This window comes from Phocoena sinus, chromosome 11 (assembly GCF_008692025.1).
Source record: "Phocoena sinus isolate mPhoSin1 chromosome 11, mPhoSin1.pri, whole genome shotgun sequence".
Lineage (NCBI taxonomy): Eukaryota > Metazoa > Chordata > Mammalia > Artiodactyla > Phocoenidae > Phocoena > Phocoena sinus.
This window is the reverse complement of record NC_045773.1, coordinates 19,236,806-19,255,232: the sequence shown is the minus strand read 5'-3', so window position 1 is coordinate 19,255,232 and position 18,427 is coordinate 19,236,806. Positions and strand designations below refer to the sequence as shown.

At 41.9% G+C, this 18,427-nt stretch overlaps 1 protein-coding gene across 9 annotated transcripts in view; it reads right to left on the bottom strand.

The window, feature by feature from the left end:
* Positions 1–18,427, bottom strand: part of FOXP1 (forkhead box P1) — a 601,805-nt gene that overhangs the window by 328,383 nt on the left and 254,995 nt on the right. For 6 of the 9 annotated variants that reach the window (XM_032648540.1, XM_032648541.1, XM_032648549.1 and 3 more), the window contains one exon: positions 180–240. The exons of 2 other annotated variants lie outside the window; for them this stretch is intronic. The gene's annotated coding sequence lies outside the window, so the exon portion shown is untranslated. Of the gene's footprint in view, positions 1–179; positions 241–6,275; positions 6,371–18,427 lie in introns of those variants that run through there. One more of the 9 variants, XM_032648542.1, reaches the window with a different exon arrangement.

Genomic DNA, 18,427 nt, shown 5'->3' with positions numbered 1-18,427 from the left:
TTTGTTAAGAGCAATCTTTTCATTAAAGGCCTCTGAAAATATGCTACATGCATACTTACACACAAATAAATACATGTATATTTGATAATTATGTAGATCCGAAAAGAACTGAATTGAGATGCCTAGAAGTTGGTAGATAGAGTCCTAGATGTAATTCCACTAATCATATGTGCATTTACCTTTTTTGGCTTCTGTAAAGCAATCTTCTGTTATAGTCACCTCAAAAGGTCACTTCTTACCCTGAAAACAAAAGAGAATATCAAAATCTGAATGTCAAGACAAAGTAGCAACCACCTATTTGCCTGGGAGAGATGCAAGAAAACCAACCAAAGAACTCAATTCTATTTAATGGCAAAAGACTCTCAGAGTTAATAAAAACCAGTGTCAAGACCTCCACTTACTGGACCATGTGCCTTTGAGCTCTTCAAGACTATAACAACAACTTGGACGGAAAAAGTCAAGATGAAGCGTTTCACATTTTGCCTTTGAACTTTTTCTCATCTTGTTGTCTGTCAATTTATTTCATTTGGAATAACATGTGAGTCATAGGCCTTTGTTTTTGGAAACCAGCCTGCTACTTGAACGTGTCTTTGTTTGGTTAACATCCACGACATCTCTAATTTCATTAAAGCAGAGGCTTATTTTTTTCCCCCTTGCAAGAGCCTTAGTTCTTATAGACAAGATGCTTTATGCCACTCTGGACCTTTCAAAATGAATAAAAGCACCACAATTTTCAGCTTGCGGGGGGTGGGGGTTCATCGGTGGGTGAAAGCTGTTCACACAATGTTTTCCACTTAGCATACTTTCTACCAGACCTACTAAGTTCAATAAAAATGGCTCGCGTCAGATGAAATCAACAACCGAAATCAAGCTTCCTAAAACACAAAGGAAGCACGGTGCACATCTAACTCCTGCATCTGCATACTCCCTTATGCAAAACAGTGTATAATCCTTTAAGAAACATTACAAGCTGCCTCTCTCTGCCCATGTAACTGGGATCAACATATGGCACAAGTGAAAAGAAAAACATTTGTTTATCAATTTAGATCAAGTAACCAACAGGGTACAGGATTCATTCCACATCGATTGACCAAATGCTCATATATACATATACTTTCTTAAGATGGTGAAGTCATACCATCTTATTACTAAAACGTTAATATCCTTTTGCTTACTCTTCAGAACAATATGCAATGAAGTGGTTTAAATTTGATACAGAATATACCTCTGCTCATCCCTCGGCTGTTGGCCCTGAATGTGGAAAGGCATACATCACTGACAAGAGTTAAATCTTATTTCACTAGGGCTAAAAATTTGAAAGTGGTACTTTGGTGTGTACTATCTTTGAGGAATTGATCGGAGGCCAATTTATGACATTTCCACAAGCAAGTGTATGCAGATTCTTGCCATTAAGATTGGGAAAAAATGCAGGCTCTGAGTGAAATCATAATTTTCATGTTTACTGTAAGAGGAAATTGGAGGTTTTCACCATAAATGTTCACCATTTGGGTGGGGGAAAACCCTAGCTCTGGGACTTGAAATTACTGTTTTGCAACCTGCCCCAAACCTTTTTGTTTTGACACAAAACAATTCAAATCGAAAATGAAAATCGTGTGCTTTACTGCTGAGGTGTGTCGCCAGGGATTGGTTTCTCCAGCGGTGAGAACTTGGTTAGAGTGCAAATGGTGATAAGAAAACAGAGCTGTGATGGTCGGGTCCTCGAGGTAATGCTGAGATCTACAAAGCAGCCCCGCCCCACGCCAATAAGAAGAGCTCATGAGACACGAGGCACGGCAACCGTCTCACACAACAGAAATTTCCATCTCCACCACTCATCCAATCTTGAATGGAAAGTAAGTGAACTCTGGCAGACCCTACTCAATTCAGGGCAAGAACGCCCTTTCTCCCTCCTTTTCACTTGAGATGTTTTCCAACGTGTGCACTCTAAGCTAATTTTCATTTTTATCTATTGAGTTGCATCTATTTTTGCATTTTTGGCAGTCAGGTCTGTACTATCAGGCTTTGCAATGCAGATAAGATTGCACGGCAAAGATCATATAGGCCTGGCAAACAACTGCACCTTATTAAAATTTAATGTTTGTAAAAAAACAAGCAAACAAACAAAAAAAGCTGCTGAAAATGCTTACTTTGAATAAAGTTATCTCTAGAGTTGTACTCAAACCTGCAGAACACTTCCAGGTAAGTACTGCGTCTGTTTCTCTACTCACCTATAGCTACCTAGAACAGTAGGTAAGTGAACATAGAGCAAAAGTATAAGCTGGTTCCCCCTCACAGATTTTATAAGCGTAATTTTTCCCTGGAGGAAAAAAATTAATAATAACAATATTATACAGTTGACCCTCCAACTTATAATCACTAAAGCAATACAAATTTGGCTACATTTAACTTTTGCTTAGACATAAAAAATTGGCAGTGGGATATAAACCCTATTTTTTTCCATTTTGAAGTTCCATAAATTTTAATGCAAATGTACGTTTGACCACTCATTAATTTATTTCTGTTGATTTTAGTTTTTAGTATACATTAGCAAAGTAATCTAAAAGATATTTTTCCAGCTTTGTTGAGAAAAGATTAATAGTTCAACAGCTGTTTGCCATCATACTTAAATTAAATGAAATGTGTCAATATAATAGACAAGAAAATTAGGGAGTAGTTCTGGGGCCTGAGTCTGCCTCATTACTAGCCTACAAGAATCAGAAGTCAACAACTAGGAGAAAAATCTGCATTTCATTTTTTCCAGAGCATAAAACCTCCATTTCCAAAACTGCTATTAAAAACAAAACAAAACAAAACACTTCACCTTATCAAATATATCAACTACACACCTCCATGCTTACTGGGGGCACAAGCACCAAAATGAAAAATTAAACAATTATGTAACGCCTTTAAGTTAAAAAGAAAAAGAAACATATTGCCCTGCAGCCCCCTTGTCTCCTCTTAGAAAAAATGCTGGCACCAAATGAATTTCATTTTTTTTTTTCTTTTTCTCTCTGTCTTAAGTTTCCTATTGGTTTTAGGTTTTTAAAGGTGAGCCAGGGATACGGTAAACAAATTACTTATTTTCCTTGATGTCATTCTCTGTACAATTAAGATCCTGTGAACACCAGAAACTGTTCTGAGTGTGGCCTCTTAACTATTGTTTGCGATAATGTTATTTACCTAAAGCTATTTGTTGACCATAAAGACCTTGACCACTGACGTTACTCTTCAGCTGAGATCCCTGGGTTAGGAGACTAATGTACCTTCCTCTTCCTCTGTCTCCCCAGCTCCCCCTATTCCCAATTAGGAATTTCACTCTCTAGACCCCTTAGGTTACTACAATGCTTCAATTTCATACTTTCTATCAGTATATTTGCCCTTAATTTAACCAGTGTGATCCTGCCAATTGGTATGGCCTAGCTGGAAATGAGGTGCAGGTAAAACATGGAGGTGTGATTTTATTTCACAAGAAGAAAAATGAACAATATACGCTCCTTTTTTCGCCATTAAAAATATTTCTCCCTCTTCTTTCATGGCAGCTCAAGGAAATGATCTGCGTCAGGATTTCAGCATTATATTTCATTTTGTACAAGTATACAAGAGACTGTGAAGGACAGCCACCTTATTTCATTGCAACCTTCAGTCCAACGAATGCTGGCTGACAACCTACTGTGTGTCAGTGTCCCTGGGATGCGAGGATGATGCACGCCAGCTCCTGTGCCATGATGAAGGTGGCAGTTAGGAGTTTCATCTCTGGCTAGAGCAACCCTTCTCTCGAAGTCCAGAAACGGGGTTCAAACTTCCCATCCTCCCAAATGTCCCCATCAAATGACATATACTTCATGTGAGAAAACAGAAAATCTCAAAGGGCCAATTTCCAAGACATGGCTGTCTCTTTAAACCTGTGAATCTTAACTCATGTGGCTTTTCTCTTTTGTTTTTCAAAGATGTCCTAGAAAAACAAAACTATCTTCAACACAAACTCGACTAGCTGAGAAATGATAATACAAGGGTCACTTCATTTTCTTGCACTCAAGACAAGAAAATCCACTTAGAAATCAACCTGAAAGTGTTTTCTTTTTTTTTTTTTTTCCTCTGCTCTAATAACTTCAAATACTGAGTCAGGCTTACAATAAGAAAGAGGAAGGAGGGAGGGAAGGAAGTGAGAAAAGAAGGAAGAAAAGAAGGAAAGAAACAGGGCGAATACAGGGGTGGGGGGGGGAGGAAAAGGAAGTAAATTAGAAAGAAAAAGAAAAGGAAAACTATTGTGTCGAGCAGGTCTCTGGGACCAGAGGCGACCCTGGCCATCACCCAGGTTTGCTGGTTTACAAGGGGCCACATCTCCTTTACTTCTCTTTATCAAAGAAAAATCTACCACAGGGGATCCGTCACTGCCCCTACGTCCCCCTCCTATTGCTGCGAGGAACATTTTACTTCCTTTCTCCCTACCCTCTGGGACCCTCAGCTAAATCAGAGGACCTAACTTGGGGTCCGTTCTAGTAAGAAGAATCTGAACTACTCTACATGAAGCAAGCCCCATGGTACAGGCAAAACCTGGCCGAGGCTGGCCTGTGGAATTACTTCAGGCCCCCCCGCAACTCCATGTTGGCCCATCTCATTTGGAAAATACCACTCTCTCTTACCTTAAAGGAAAGCAAAACCTTGGTCATGGTCCTGTGAAAATATTTTATAGGTATCCCTTAGCAGGCTTTAAATGTTGAAACTTAAAAACAATATTTGCTGTTTTCTCTTTGAAGCTCTAACAAAGCCTTTGTTTTAGATTTACGCGGAGTGTGTGCAACAAGAGTTAATAATCAAATCCATCCCAGCCCCCATAGATGTTAAACAAAAAGATAAAAGAAATGCAAATAGCTATTGTCATGGAAAGTTAAAGTACCTGTCTGTATTTTTAAGTGAAAACTATTATCTCTATCAATCAAAATTTAAGAATACAATAGCGCTAATCACAGAAGGTGCTCTGGCGGAGTTACTTTTCCTCATGAAAAAAAAAAAGTATTCTTCCCCTTAAAAACCGAGCATAAAAGTCATATACTTACAATTAGACAGGGTATTTGTGATTTTATTATTAAAAACCTTCAGCGGCCTCACTGCTAACAAATGCTTCTAAGTCTCTAGACTGATTTGTACCTAAGAAGACCCAAGTCCCTACATGTTTTAATGAGGTTGATGAAATTGGATTCACATCCTCACGGTCTCCGACCTGCGGGGGAACAGCACACTCTTCTGTTGAAAAGAGTCAAACAGAGGCGACACTTAACTGGCAATGAAAACTCCTTTCAGACCCTGGACACAATTCCTAGCCTCGGAAATACCTTTCCATGGGATATATCTTCCCTTGGATGGCTCATCCTTCTTCATGGTGGCCATTTAGTTTTGAATTTCTCACACGATTTCTACCATCATACCCCCAGAATGATCAAAGTGCACAGCGTGTCAATTTCTCTAGGTCTCTCTCTTTTTTTTTTTAATTTCACTTTTAAAAAAAGACTGGATTAAGACCCTGAACATCGTACTTTCTAAAGACAGGACAGGAACAAAAAATATCAAGACCCCGATAGTAAAAACCAACAGCGCAAGATTAAAATTCCTAGAGTAAACAGTTAAGCCAGGATGCCATTATGCAGGCTGAGCCTGGATGCTTGTCTCCTCCACCATGGGGCCAAGAGGCTGTCATCTTCCCCCCAGCAAGATCAGATTTCCTTCCCTCCCAACCGCCGCTCTGCACAGCACGGCCAACATCTCCAGTGTGCTATTAATATCAATGAAGAGACGATTCGATTTCCACTGAAGAAAACCCTTCCTATTCCGGCACAGACTTTCGGGGAGGACCCTGGCCTGGGGATAGACAATACAGCGGCAGAGTTTCACTGCTTTCTTACAGTTCGGTCTCACACACTGTTTGAAGGCTTTTAGCAAACAATGGCAGCATTATTCTGCAGGACAGTTACAAAACAGGATTTGTTAGGACAAAGAATAATAAAGCTGTTCTCTTTCTCTCTCCCCATCTTTCCTCTCTCTGTTTCTCTCCTCCCTGCCCACCCCCCCCCCCCCCCCCCGGGCAGTTCCCAAGAGCCTCTCTCTGCCAGCTGAAAATTCAGCCACATTTCCTGAGAGGCACCTGTACTTGTCTATTTCAACGCCGCCAAGCAACTGACAAACGGCCCAGGAACCAGGACCAGAAGAGCAGGCAAAGTAGCCTCTCAACATTTGGAAAATGAAACAAAAGTATCAGCCTTGGCTTCGCACACACTTACCCGTGCATGGTGAGGAAGGGAAGCTTTGGGGCCGGAGAGGCAATTTTCACACAACGGAAGAAAGTTGAGAGTTTGTAAGGGAGAAAGTACAGGCGCTGGGAAGCCTGCGAGCTCTCAGGGCTCCCAGGCTGGCGGCAGTGTGAGGAAGGACTGAAGGTATGTGGGCTAAACACAACAAAAGCCACTGCCTTACTCTAGATTAAATATGCAGGAAGAGGCCCCTTTGCATAAACACAAACACTCAGCAAATGAATAACTGGCTCAATCAGACGCCCGCTGTGCCTTCTACCTGTCCTCTCTCTGACGGGAGACACTGCCTGTTCCAAAGGACAAGGACTAAACAGGAGACAGTTAAATGTTCTGTTGCTATAATAACAATTAAAATGAATTGCATTCATTAGTAATTAAGAACTCACTCCTGGGTGGGGGGGGGGGGGGAATGTATGGCAGAGGGCGGGGCAGGGCAGGGGGACGTGCGGAATACAGGGCTATTGTATCTCTAGCACTCCAAAAAGAACCTGGCCTAAGACACGTCAGCAGAGTTTTACTGTAACTTGAACTTAGATCTCTAATATTCAATGAGAGGTTTAAACAATCACATGTTTTCGGCCACAATTTAAGGTCAGAAATACACCTCTTGTTTCTCTGCTTTGCCCCATTATAAACCGATCCTTGTGAGTCTGTACCTCCAGAAAGATCCGTTGCATCTATGTGTAAATATTTACACATATAAAATATATACACACACATGCACATATATGTACATGCATATACGTGCGTATATATGCTCTCACACAGAATGTTCACACATATCTAATTAAAGAGAATAAACCAAACAAAAAGTGTCCCTTTACACTCTTTAGTTCACTAATGATTTAAGAAAAACAATTTGAGTCTTCCAAAAATACATCCCAAATGCCTGCCTTTCAAATGTCATCAATCCATGACCACTCATTTAAAAACATTACCCATATATCAGAAAGAATGCTTTTAAATGAGTGGCCTCAACCACTTATAATTTCAATTAAATACATAATTACAGTCAACAATTTTCTCCATTTTGGCAGAAAATATGCCATACCTCAACATAATTTGTCCTTAGAACCAAGGAATTTAAGCAAGAGGAGAAACATGCGGGCACTAGGAATTCACTACTGCATTTTCTCAGCTCACGGAGTCAACTCATCCTCACCCCTAACCTCTTATCGTATGGTCCAGTTACATGTTGGTCTTAGTAACTTAATTATTTTTTAATAACCTTTGCAGTATTAAATGATTTCATTTGAAACATAAATAAGATTATGTTCGTCTACGTCCTTTTAATGCCACATAGGACTTTGGGGGCAAATCCAGCACTGCTGTTCCATAGAATGTGCCTACATTATTACTTGGACTGAAAAAGGGTAGGTCACAGGTCTTTCACAGCCTCAGAGGATGTACCACGATTACGCTAGACAAGGGAAATAAGGTGGCTTTCTATTTCCAAAGTGGGTTTTATTTTATTAACACCACACTGTTTCCTGGCTATATCACTCTGCCCCCAAAGCAAAAGAATATTACTGAAAAGTTTTTAAAAACTGTGACATAAACAAACAAAAAAACCCCAGTCTTAAACATATATTATGGTATAATACAGAGAGAAAATTTGAAAATTCCCAAAGTCCCCTGAAATAAAATACAGGTTCTTTAAGAGGGGGTCCCCAAGAAACTCAAGATGCCTATTCTCTTCGCTGTTTTGTCTTGAAATGACCTTCCAAGTCAGGTGTTAGATAACCCTCTTGCATAGACTATAGTGATCTAACCTTGATGCAAATAAACCATAGAACAAAATTTAATCAGTATATCACTGTGAAAAAGGCCTTTGTCCATCCCAATGGAGCTTCTAATGACTGTTTTGGCAGTTCTAGCAGGTAGTTATGCTTCCCAGCTCATCTATATCTCATACTGGTCGAGCAAGCTAATGGAAATGCTGTTAGTGGAATCCAATATTAATGCTCTGTATCGTTCAAACCTGGATGCAACTGAATATATTACACAATTATAGGTAGTATCTAATTCCATAGGTATTAGATACTGTCCTCGAAATTAATATTTTAATGAGGATAGTGAAATAAAGACGACGATCCAGGTAAGGGATCCATGCATTGTGGCCCCAGCTAAGCTCCTTGCCGCCAGAGCACTGGATCCCTGAGCAAACAGCGCCAGACATAGGGATTTGTGACAAAAATCCGTATGCAAGCTTTACATGCTGAGTGACACATACTGATGCACAGAGTCAAAGATGTCATGGGCACACAAGCGCCACTCGCTGCAAGCTTGAGAGAGAATGAAGGGGGAAAATGGGGGGGGGGGGGAGTTGCAGTGAGACCTCCAGAAAATAAACAGGGTGTACAGTTTCAAAGGGTGAGACCAGACATTTTCAATTGTTCAAGCCAATTATCAGTGGAAAATAATAACAACCAGATGGATTCAGAGTCACTGACTTTTCATATGCACTTCATCTCGGCGGAACAGATGATAAAACGCGAGAGCTTATCTCAAAAAGGCAAAACATCTTTCAGTAAAAATAACTCTACAGTCCAGATGGGGACCTTCTAAGCCTGCTGATTATCTTCTTATAATGTTGTAAGATAGACTTACTAAAACATTTCAAGAACTGATCAGATATGATGCGTACAATGGCTTCATTATTGGAAGGAGTTGCCTCAGACTTGTGACTAGACCAGGCAGAGATTTCAATAAGGTTAGGACTCTAAGTTTCCTGTTTTCTCATCAGGGACCACAGGTTCCAACTAAAACTGGAATCTGTGCACAACAGGAGAATAAACCATGGCCCAAGGATCCTACAATTTGTGCTCTTCTCTCGTTTGAGCAGAAGGAAAAAAAAAAAAAAAAAGGGGGAGAGATAAACTGGGACTGTGAAAAGGACATTAAATTATCCTAAGCATTCCATCATGATGGGAGAAAATTAGCTCCAAAGCAATTCCTTATTAAAAGCATTCAGTGATAAAATATCATCCTTTATATACAGTTAGAATATCTTAAATATACTTTCCACTGGTGACTGCAAAATAAAATGTGCTTGTAGTAGGAAATAAATATAAATTTCAGGGATGGTGTGATAAACAGTTCGAATAAATGCCAAGCGAACACACAGGCAAGACCCACCAACCAATCCCAAAGCATTCCCACTTGACTTATATATCAGCAAGTCAGACTCACAGGTAAAACACAACAGGTAAACCACAACCTGACAACTTGCTCTAAGAGGAAACGTTAAAATCTCTCATCAGATAAGCCCCATTATTACTGGAAGAACAATGTAGCTGTTCTGTCTGTGTGTCTCCATCCATCCATCCATCCGCCATCAATTCTATTACCTTCATTATTTTGCAAAAATCTCTGAACTGAAGTAAAAACATGGTTGAAGTTACTGTGCTAAGGAAAAAGAAAAGCTGATCTTCCTGCTATTTACTAACATACTTAACATTTTAAAAATATTTTTATGAACACACTGTTGACTTCACAAGTTTATAATGTAAGTAAAAAAAAAATTTTTTTTTTAAGAGCAAGGCTTTTCTTTCAAAGGACTCTGACAAAAGTAAATTCGTAGCAGAACATACAAGCACGAAGAAATATCGCCAAGGGCCAAATTCTGCAACTGCTTTAAGAAGCAAACAAGAACACAAAAGACGTGTAATGCAACCATCTGGCTCACCGCATACTTTATCAATGCCTCAACTTTCTCCCCCACCCCCCTCAGCCAGCCCACACCAATGCCACAAAACCAAATGGCTTCACTTCTGTTTCGTGCACAGCAAACTTACACAATGCACTCAGAATGCAAAAGTTGATTTTTACACATACACTCGTGTCTTAAAATTCTTCCTCACTTGAACCATCTTGTTGTCTTTGTTACTTATTTAGAGTGGGGCTTCTTTGAAAAACCACTTGGAACTTCAGTGTAATAAAGATGTCCCCACAAGTATCTGTCAGTTCAGGTTCAGAAGAATCCCCCTTCGAAATCTTCATCTCCAGTATCTTGTGCCTTCTGTGATAATCGGACACGAGATGTCGACGTCTGAAAAAACAACGCTAAAAGTGTTCCAATTGCACCTTTACTATTTTTGTCTTTCTGCTCTAAACTGTAGGTTGTTTCCCTCATTTATTATGTGAAATAACCACACTCACTTTGAATCACTGTCCTCGAACGTCAGCATGCCCGCTGGAATGTTTCCTTATGCGGCTCATTCTACATTTACTGAGCAACTACTGTGGTATCAGGAACTGGCCGAACAATGGGTGATCAAAATCATCGTATCCCATATGACAACAGAAACTGCCTACTCCAGGAAACCAGCAACACCACATTTTATTAAAAAAATCTTCCACACCAGGTAGGCTGAAGCATCGTATTCACGTACATATTTATGTACGCAGATATTTGAAAAGTCATGGCACATCTGTAGGTATCCAGTTGCTTTTCAAAGGTAGGAATTAAGACTTTTAATGGAAATCTCTTGCGGGTAAAATCAATATAGGTCGTCATAAATGGTTCTAACAAAGAGGCAACAATTAAAAACCACAATAACTGGGAAAGAGAAGGCCTCACAGGCCAACTCTCCTCTCTGCTTTTCTGCAGGGGCAGGCTACAGGCAGGCGTTCTGGGTCAGGCAGGAGCTCTTGGTTGGAATCAAGACTTGCATGGCAGGGGCCACGTCTGGTTTATTTCTGCTTTCTTGCTGACAATGGTTTCCCCCTGAATCCCTCTCCACGCTCCAGGATAAGAAGGCCTTGGCTATTTTCTCAAGGGGCTGATTTTCGCTTCCCTTGTGGGTGTTTCTGCCCGGGACCACAGAGGCTCCTGGTCGGGACAGCAGTGGTAATCTTAGGACACACACAGCGAACCCGGCCACCGGGTGAATGAATCCACTAATTGTTTAAACCTGCAGTCGCGTCTGGCCACCAGTTGGCAGACACAACTCGTGGCTGCCTAGCAGGCCTAGGTTAGCACAGCTGGAGCCAGATGACAAGCTCTTGAAGACATTCTTCCCGTGGCCACATCTGGCTCCTGGCGGCTTCAATCTTCGGCGAAACATTCTGTTTGGTTTTTCTGGGAAAGTTTAGGCAACAGATAAAACCAGGCAGATTAATCTTGACGGTGTGCATTTCAGTTTGGGACAAATTAACAGAATATAAACTCCATGAAGGCAAGGACTTCATCTGCCTTGCATGCTGTCTCTTAATACAGAACAGTAGCTACACATGGTCATTGTTCAATAAATATACATGGAATGAACACCACGAGTCGGCATGTAAGTTGAATAAAAAGAATCCTATATCTCACCCCAGCTCCTCAATCCCTCCGTTATATATACAATGGCTAACATTCCAGGTGCACGTAGAAAAGACCCTTAAAGTGGCTCCAGAGTTGCACTTTACTGTGGACATGTGCACCCAGGGAGAGACACTCAAGAATGAACCCACTCACACAGTCCCTATAGGTGGGAAGACCTCCCAGCAATCTTCCCCTGAAAAGAGCCCTCTCCCAGTATTACCCACATCCCGACTTTATTAGCCCTTAAACTGCAAAACTTGGCAGCTACGTGCCCCCAGTGCTTGCGAGTGACCCAAAAGTAGCAGCTTACCTTTTGGCCACCAGAGAAATGCCAAATGATGAGGCAAATTTTCCTGGCTCCTTTTCATCCCATTTCCTTTCCCAGGCCTCTCTTCCTGAATTCTCTGACATTTGCAGATCCCGGCTCCCTTCTACACTCCACTGTGACCCATCTTTTTTTTTTAAGATATTTTAAAATCAGTATTAGGCTTAATTTACATACAACAGAATTCATCAATTTTATGTGTACAACTTGATGAGCTTGGCCAAAAGTATACAGTCTTATAACCGCCACCGCAATGTTCACGACGTAGAACGTTTCCATCTTCCAAAGCTCACCATCTCTCTGGCTCCCGCTAGAAATACACTAAGAAATGCCAGGATAATTTAGAACCCTGTGGGGCTCACCCTCTCGGCTCCTTAGCTGAAAAGGTTTCTGATATGTACAGGATGCTATATTAACACTGATACTAGGGAACCCGTAATCCTGACGACAATAAAGCTCTGCCGAATGCCCCCAGAACTTGACAAACGAGGAGGGACATTTGGGAGGAGCCTGACGTGGCTGCCTGCACACGTGACGCTGCTTCCCCAACCCAGCAAGTGAACGTTCCTAAAACAAGAATGGCTGAAAAGCGGCAGATGCCTTTGACAAACTCAGCATATGGTCTTCAATGAAGCAAAGCTACTCAGAAGTGCACCAGATGAAGCTGTTGCCTGAACCTGCTCCCCTTTCTGGCAGGTAAAGCAGCACAGGTGGGGATGGGGTGATTCTTTTCTGCTCACTCTGAGTTTCTGAAAGGAGCTCTGCATCCACCCTGAGGAACTGGGGAAGGAACTGCTCACCTTGGAAAAAGTGGGCCAGGGAGACTCCTAGAATACCCCCAGAATGCCTCTTCCTCCTTTGTTCCAGATTTTTGGAATTACTTTAAACATGGGAGAAGGCCCTTCCGCAATCCCACAGTCACAAGGGGAGTTGAAGATAATCAAGGGAGAAGCGGCACAACAGGACACAAATGATACCACCCAGTCCTTAGCTGCGAAGAGACTATAAAAACAACCAAAAGAGAACAGAAAGAAAATTGTTCTAATTAGGGAAAAACCCTGATGGCAGTTTTGGAGGGTCGGGGTGAAGGTGGCAAGGCCCAGGATGAATAGCTTTATTTCTTTTTTGTTTGTTTGTTTTTTTGCGGTACGCGGGCCTCTCACTGCCGTGGGCTCTCCCGTTGCGGAGAACAGGCTCCGGACGCGCAGGCTCAGCGGCCATGGCTCACGGGCCCAGCCGCTCCGCGGCATGTGGGATCCTCCCGGACCGGGGCACGAACCCGCGTCCCCTGCATCGGCAGGCGGACTCTCAACCACTGCGCCGCCAGGGAAGCCCTATCTTTATTTCTTAATGCTGCCTGGGGCTGCTTCAGTTAAAACTCAGTAGTCTATAAAATAGTACCGCACAGTAGAGTTCAGTCTAGAATAGTCCAGACCTTACAAGCACAGATTCAAGTTCAAGACTTCAAAACTCATCTCTGCTGCTTACTGGCCTTGTGACCTCAGGCAAGTTACTTCACTTCTCCACCCCTCAGTGTGCTCTTCCGCAAAAACGGGCTGAATGATAGTACATGCGGTTTCGAGGAATTAAGAGCATTAACATAAAAAAGTGCTTAGAAAAGTGCCTGGGGACTCCCTTGATGTCCAGTGGTTAAGAATCCACCTTGCAACGCAGGGGACGCTGGTTTGATCCCTGGTCGGGGAAATAAGATCCCACATGCTGCGGGGGCAACTAAGCCTGTGTGCCACAATGAAAGATCTCACGTGCCACAACGAAGATCACACGTGCCGCAACTAAGACCCGACGCAGCCCCAAAATAATAAAATAAATAAATAAATAAATATTTAAAAAAAAAGAAAGAAAGAAAGAAAGGGAAGGAAAAGTGCCTGGCACATAGTGAGTGCTAAGGAAAAGATAGCCACTGTTATTTTAACCAGGGATAATGTAACTGAAGTAAATCTAAAACTTCCCACGCTTGATTTCTATCATCTCTACAAGTTGTTAATAATATCTGGTTCTGTGCCATGCTACAGGCTAGAAAAAAGGAAAGAACGTACAGATTTTAAACTTAACAACACAGTGCTAAAATAAAATCAAAGTATTAATTTTTCTCCCTCAATATTAGCTGGAGAATCGTAAGTTTAAGACTGGGGTCTCACCAGTCTCAGTGGAGGGTAATCAGCAGCTGTAAGACAGCTACAGTCCAAGCGAGCGGCAACTGCTCATCCCGCCAATGACCGAAAAGGACTTTGGGGCCATGTTCAAAGAAGGTAAGAGAAGAATCTGGCCTGAAACCCAAAGGTACTGCAACAGATTTTCTTGTACTTTTCAAGTCTGTGCATATAGATTCTGTTACTGATTTAGGGTCTTAAACAGTTTGTTTATTTTTTAAATGCCTTTCAGCTCACCTTTAATAACATGTTTCTTTGACTTGGCTGAACTATGCCTCAGAAGAATTACAAGCGGGAATACGGCTGGGTGAAAGGTTCAGTGAACTAATCCACACCTGGTCCATGTAAAAAAAAAAAAAAAAAAGGCTCATATTTTCCATATAGAAACATGTCTCTTTATATGAACCAGGCTTTCTTTTATTTAATTGCTAAGGCACTTTCTACACCACACAATCTTGCATGAGCTTCTTCAGTGGGGTGGGGAAAAGGCCATAGGACCCCCACCCCGTCATTCCATGGAGTTTTATCAGGGACAGAAATAATAATAACAATAATAATAATACAGCACAAACCCCATTGAGAATACGAAGCGATAGATTTATTTCACCAGAAATTCCTTGACCAAGTTTTACCAAGGACAAAAGACCAGCCTGTCCCCCCAGAAAACAGACCGGGGGTCAAATGAGATGTCTTGTGTCTTCATGACCAAAATTCAGATTTGTTCTACACCACCCATTGTGTGATCCAGACTTTTCAGTGGAGGGAATAAGGCTTATATGGGAAAATTCTCGGATGAGAGAGGAGAACAGACACATTTTAGAGCTGAAAGGTACCTGTGAGGGGATCTAGCCAAGGCACTCCCTCCTGGGGAGGAGATTCATTGTGTGACTGAGACCACACAGGTGATGTGGAAGAAAGCAGAGACAAGAGCCTCTGACTCCCAACAAATGTGGAAAAGCGACGGCTGGAGAAGATGGCTGTTGGAAACATCAATCACGTCAAAAGGAGATTTTGGAGCAGGGTTCTGTGAACAGCAAGAAGGCAAGACAAGGGACACAGGAATCACAAATGTGCCCTGGACTGTGCCAGCCTGTTGCATATGAACTACAGTCTAAACAAGCTAACTTCCTTCTAGAAAGTCATTCACTTCAGTGCTTCAGGTATCTTGCTTTTTCCTCTCAGTTTTGTTCCTAAGAAAATGCCTTTTAATCAACTCTGGCTTGAAGTTAGTAGGAAAAGAGATTTTTCCACACCCTGGATAAGAGGGGCCAGAGTGAAGTGGAAAGAACATTTCACTAGAAGGGAAGAGAAATATGTTTCTACTCCTGGATCCACCAGTGACTCTGCTAGAATCTGGTAATCCTCTTCCCTTCTCCACACCTCAGTCACCTTGTTGGGAAAAAGAGTGGTACCCGGGGATGATATTCAACTGGTACACAGTGGTCGCCTGAAGAAGTTGTTAAAATACTGAAATACTGTGCTTCCCTGGTGGCGCAGTGGTTGAGAGTCCGCCTGCCAATGGAGGGGACACGGGTTCGTGCCCCGGTCCGGGAAGATCCCACATGCCGTGGAGCGGCTGGGCCCGTAAGCCATGGCCGCTGAGCCTGTGCATCCGGAGCCTGTGCTCCGCAACGGGAGAGGCCGCAACAGTGAGAGGCCCGTGTACCGCAAAAAAAAAAAAAAAAAAAAAATACTGAAATACTTGTATACAGGCTGGGAAACAGCCTTTGCCCCCAGGTTACCCAAGTACACCCTTGGCCACTACCTTGAACTTCCTAGGATCAGAAGCACAGAAAAGGATGTCCTAGTACCCTGCCCCAATGCTATGCTGGGTGTCCTTCCTGCACGGCCAACGTCTCTGCTATACCTCTTAGCCATACTGACCAACAACCCCAATGCTTTGAGAAGCCCTTTTCCAAGGCTATGATGTAAGGACCACAAGGACGAGCTAGCTTATGGATGGAGGAAGCCACTACCTGGAGCCCAGTGAGAGACAGGAGGCCTGGGACAAGCCGAACAAAAGGCCCGTGAGGAACCCACCTTCCTCCCCAAGTTACTTTCCCCACTTGGGGCACTTAGATGTGGGCCTGGAGTCAGAAGGCAAATCAGTGGAATCTCAGGGCAAATCCTTAGGGCTAAAGTTGTCTCCAAAACCTGGAAAGAAATCTATCATTGTGAAACAGCTCTCAAAGTGAAATCCTGAGCTCTGAGGGACATTACAAACACATGTCATCAAATTATATTTACCGTGGAAAGCTCTAGTAGCTCAGACTTTCTACTCTGCCTTTACAGCTCTTTAGGAAAAGGAATATTTCTCTATCCAACGTTCCAGATTTCCACAGCAGAGTCAAGGCATTATACATGTTGAAATACATAGGAAAGGAAAAAAAAAATCTCGTTATTGTCGTTTCCTTCAACCCTCTGTACCTTCTTTGCCACCACTACTCAAAAGTCACTCCAACATTCTGCTGGCTGACGTGACACCATGCTGTCACTTGATCAGGTGAGAGGTACCACGTGGTACGAATAAATACTGATCCACAACCACATACGAAATGGGAATTTGCAAAGGCGAGCTCCGGAGACAAAGACGTAGCTATACAGAAATATTAACTAAGAATTTAAGTAAGCGGGCTCCCTGGAGAAAAAAAAGTTCTGAAGTAGCAATATAAACTATATTTAATAGCAACAAAAAATATTTTCTTTTTGGGAAAGCAATCTGGGCTTCTGACTGCCTTTCGCGTGACTTAGTACACTACAGTATGCCTGAATTCTTCCACTTCCTAAAACACGAATGCTAGGCACCCCAATTCTACCTCGTGAAAGTTCATTTTTTAGATTCACCTTCTCCCAAATACAATACGCAGATAAAAAAAGCTATTCTGAGACCTGTTTTCTCCGCCGCCCACCAACAATTGTTATTTTCCTAAGCGCTCGAGTATCACAAGTCCCAAAGAACATATGTTCCCAAGGAAGGGAAAAAAAAACGGGCTCTAGAACTAATACACAATGAAAAATAAATTTAAAGCAGCCTTCTGGTCTGACATAAGAATATAAAAATGATATGAGCAGGAACAGCTTAGTTTACATACTTTTCAGTCACAGCTGCTGCTCTAAAACCACAATACCTTTAAAATGACATTTTAAGGAAACAGAGACGGCAAGGCCGTAGCTGTAGCTGTAGCTGTAGCTGTAGCTGTAGCTGTAGCTGTAGCTGTAGCTGTAGCTGGATGAAGCTATCGCTGAATTCAAGGGGCTTCTCTTTCTATGCGCTTACTTTATACAGCCCTGTACACTGGCACAATTAAGAGGAAAAGAGTGATTCACTTTTAAATAATGTCATGATAAACCGAGCAGATTACAAATAATTTTACCCAAGAGGACTTTTTTTTTTCTTTCTCCTTTAAAATCACCAGACTCAGACATCAAAACAGAGTATCAGGGACAGGAGGAACAAGTCCTCTCTTCTTGGTTAATATTTAATCGGGTGCTAAAAACTTCTTGGAGAGACCTCTGCACCTCCAGTGACAAGGCGCACAAGAGGCTCCTCTCTCTTCAGAAGATGCAGGCCCTTCCCTGAATAGATGAAAATAACATACAATTAAATCAGACTGTTCAATTAATAAATTACTTCGGTGGACCTCGAAGGCCAAGTCGTATTTAATTACATAATTTAAAAAATATTTGCACGTTGCAATCACTGAAATTGCCTTTGAGGTTTCATAATACACACTTAACACTTGAGTTAGAGAACAAATTTATTTAATAAATGCAGGCCTAAGAGCTAGAAGGCCATACCACTCACACTGCAAAATCACTTAGCACATCCTCAGAAAAAGCAAATAAACTTTTCCGCTATTTAGACGTGGGCTGCTGTTGAATGTCAGGAGAGGCTGGCTGATTTTTGTGCATTTCTCTGTCATGTGTTGCCTGTAAATCTGACCGTTTTGAGAGGTAATTAGAATAGAGCTAAGGGACAAAATGGTTCCAGTTAAAGATAAAGATAAACTAAGGTGGAAGATGTCAAGAACCCGGTAGTAAAAACCTCTTCAGAGTAAAACAAAGAGAAGTCGTATTACCGCCCCATTTTGCATTCCTTAGAATCCCAAAATACACCATAAATTAACATGGTGCCTGAGTGTAAAGACGCGTTCCATTAGGGAAGCGCACACAAATTTAGGGTTGAGGAGGACATTCATAAAAGGGATAGAATTACATGGTGTCCAAAAAGAGGGCAGAGACGTTTTAAAGTGACTGCATTTCTTACAGTTGTATTGGGGGCCGTGATACTGCCATTAAGTGAATTTTCTAGAAAACC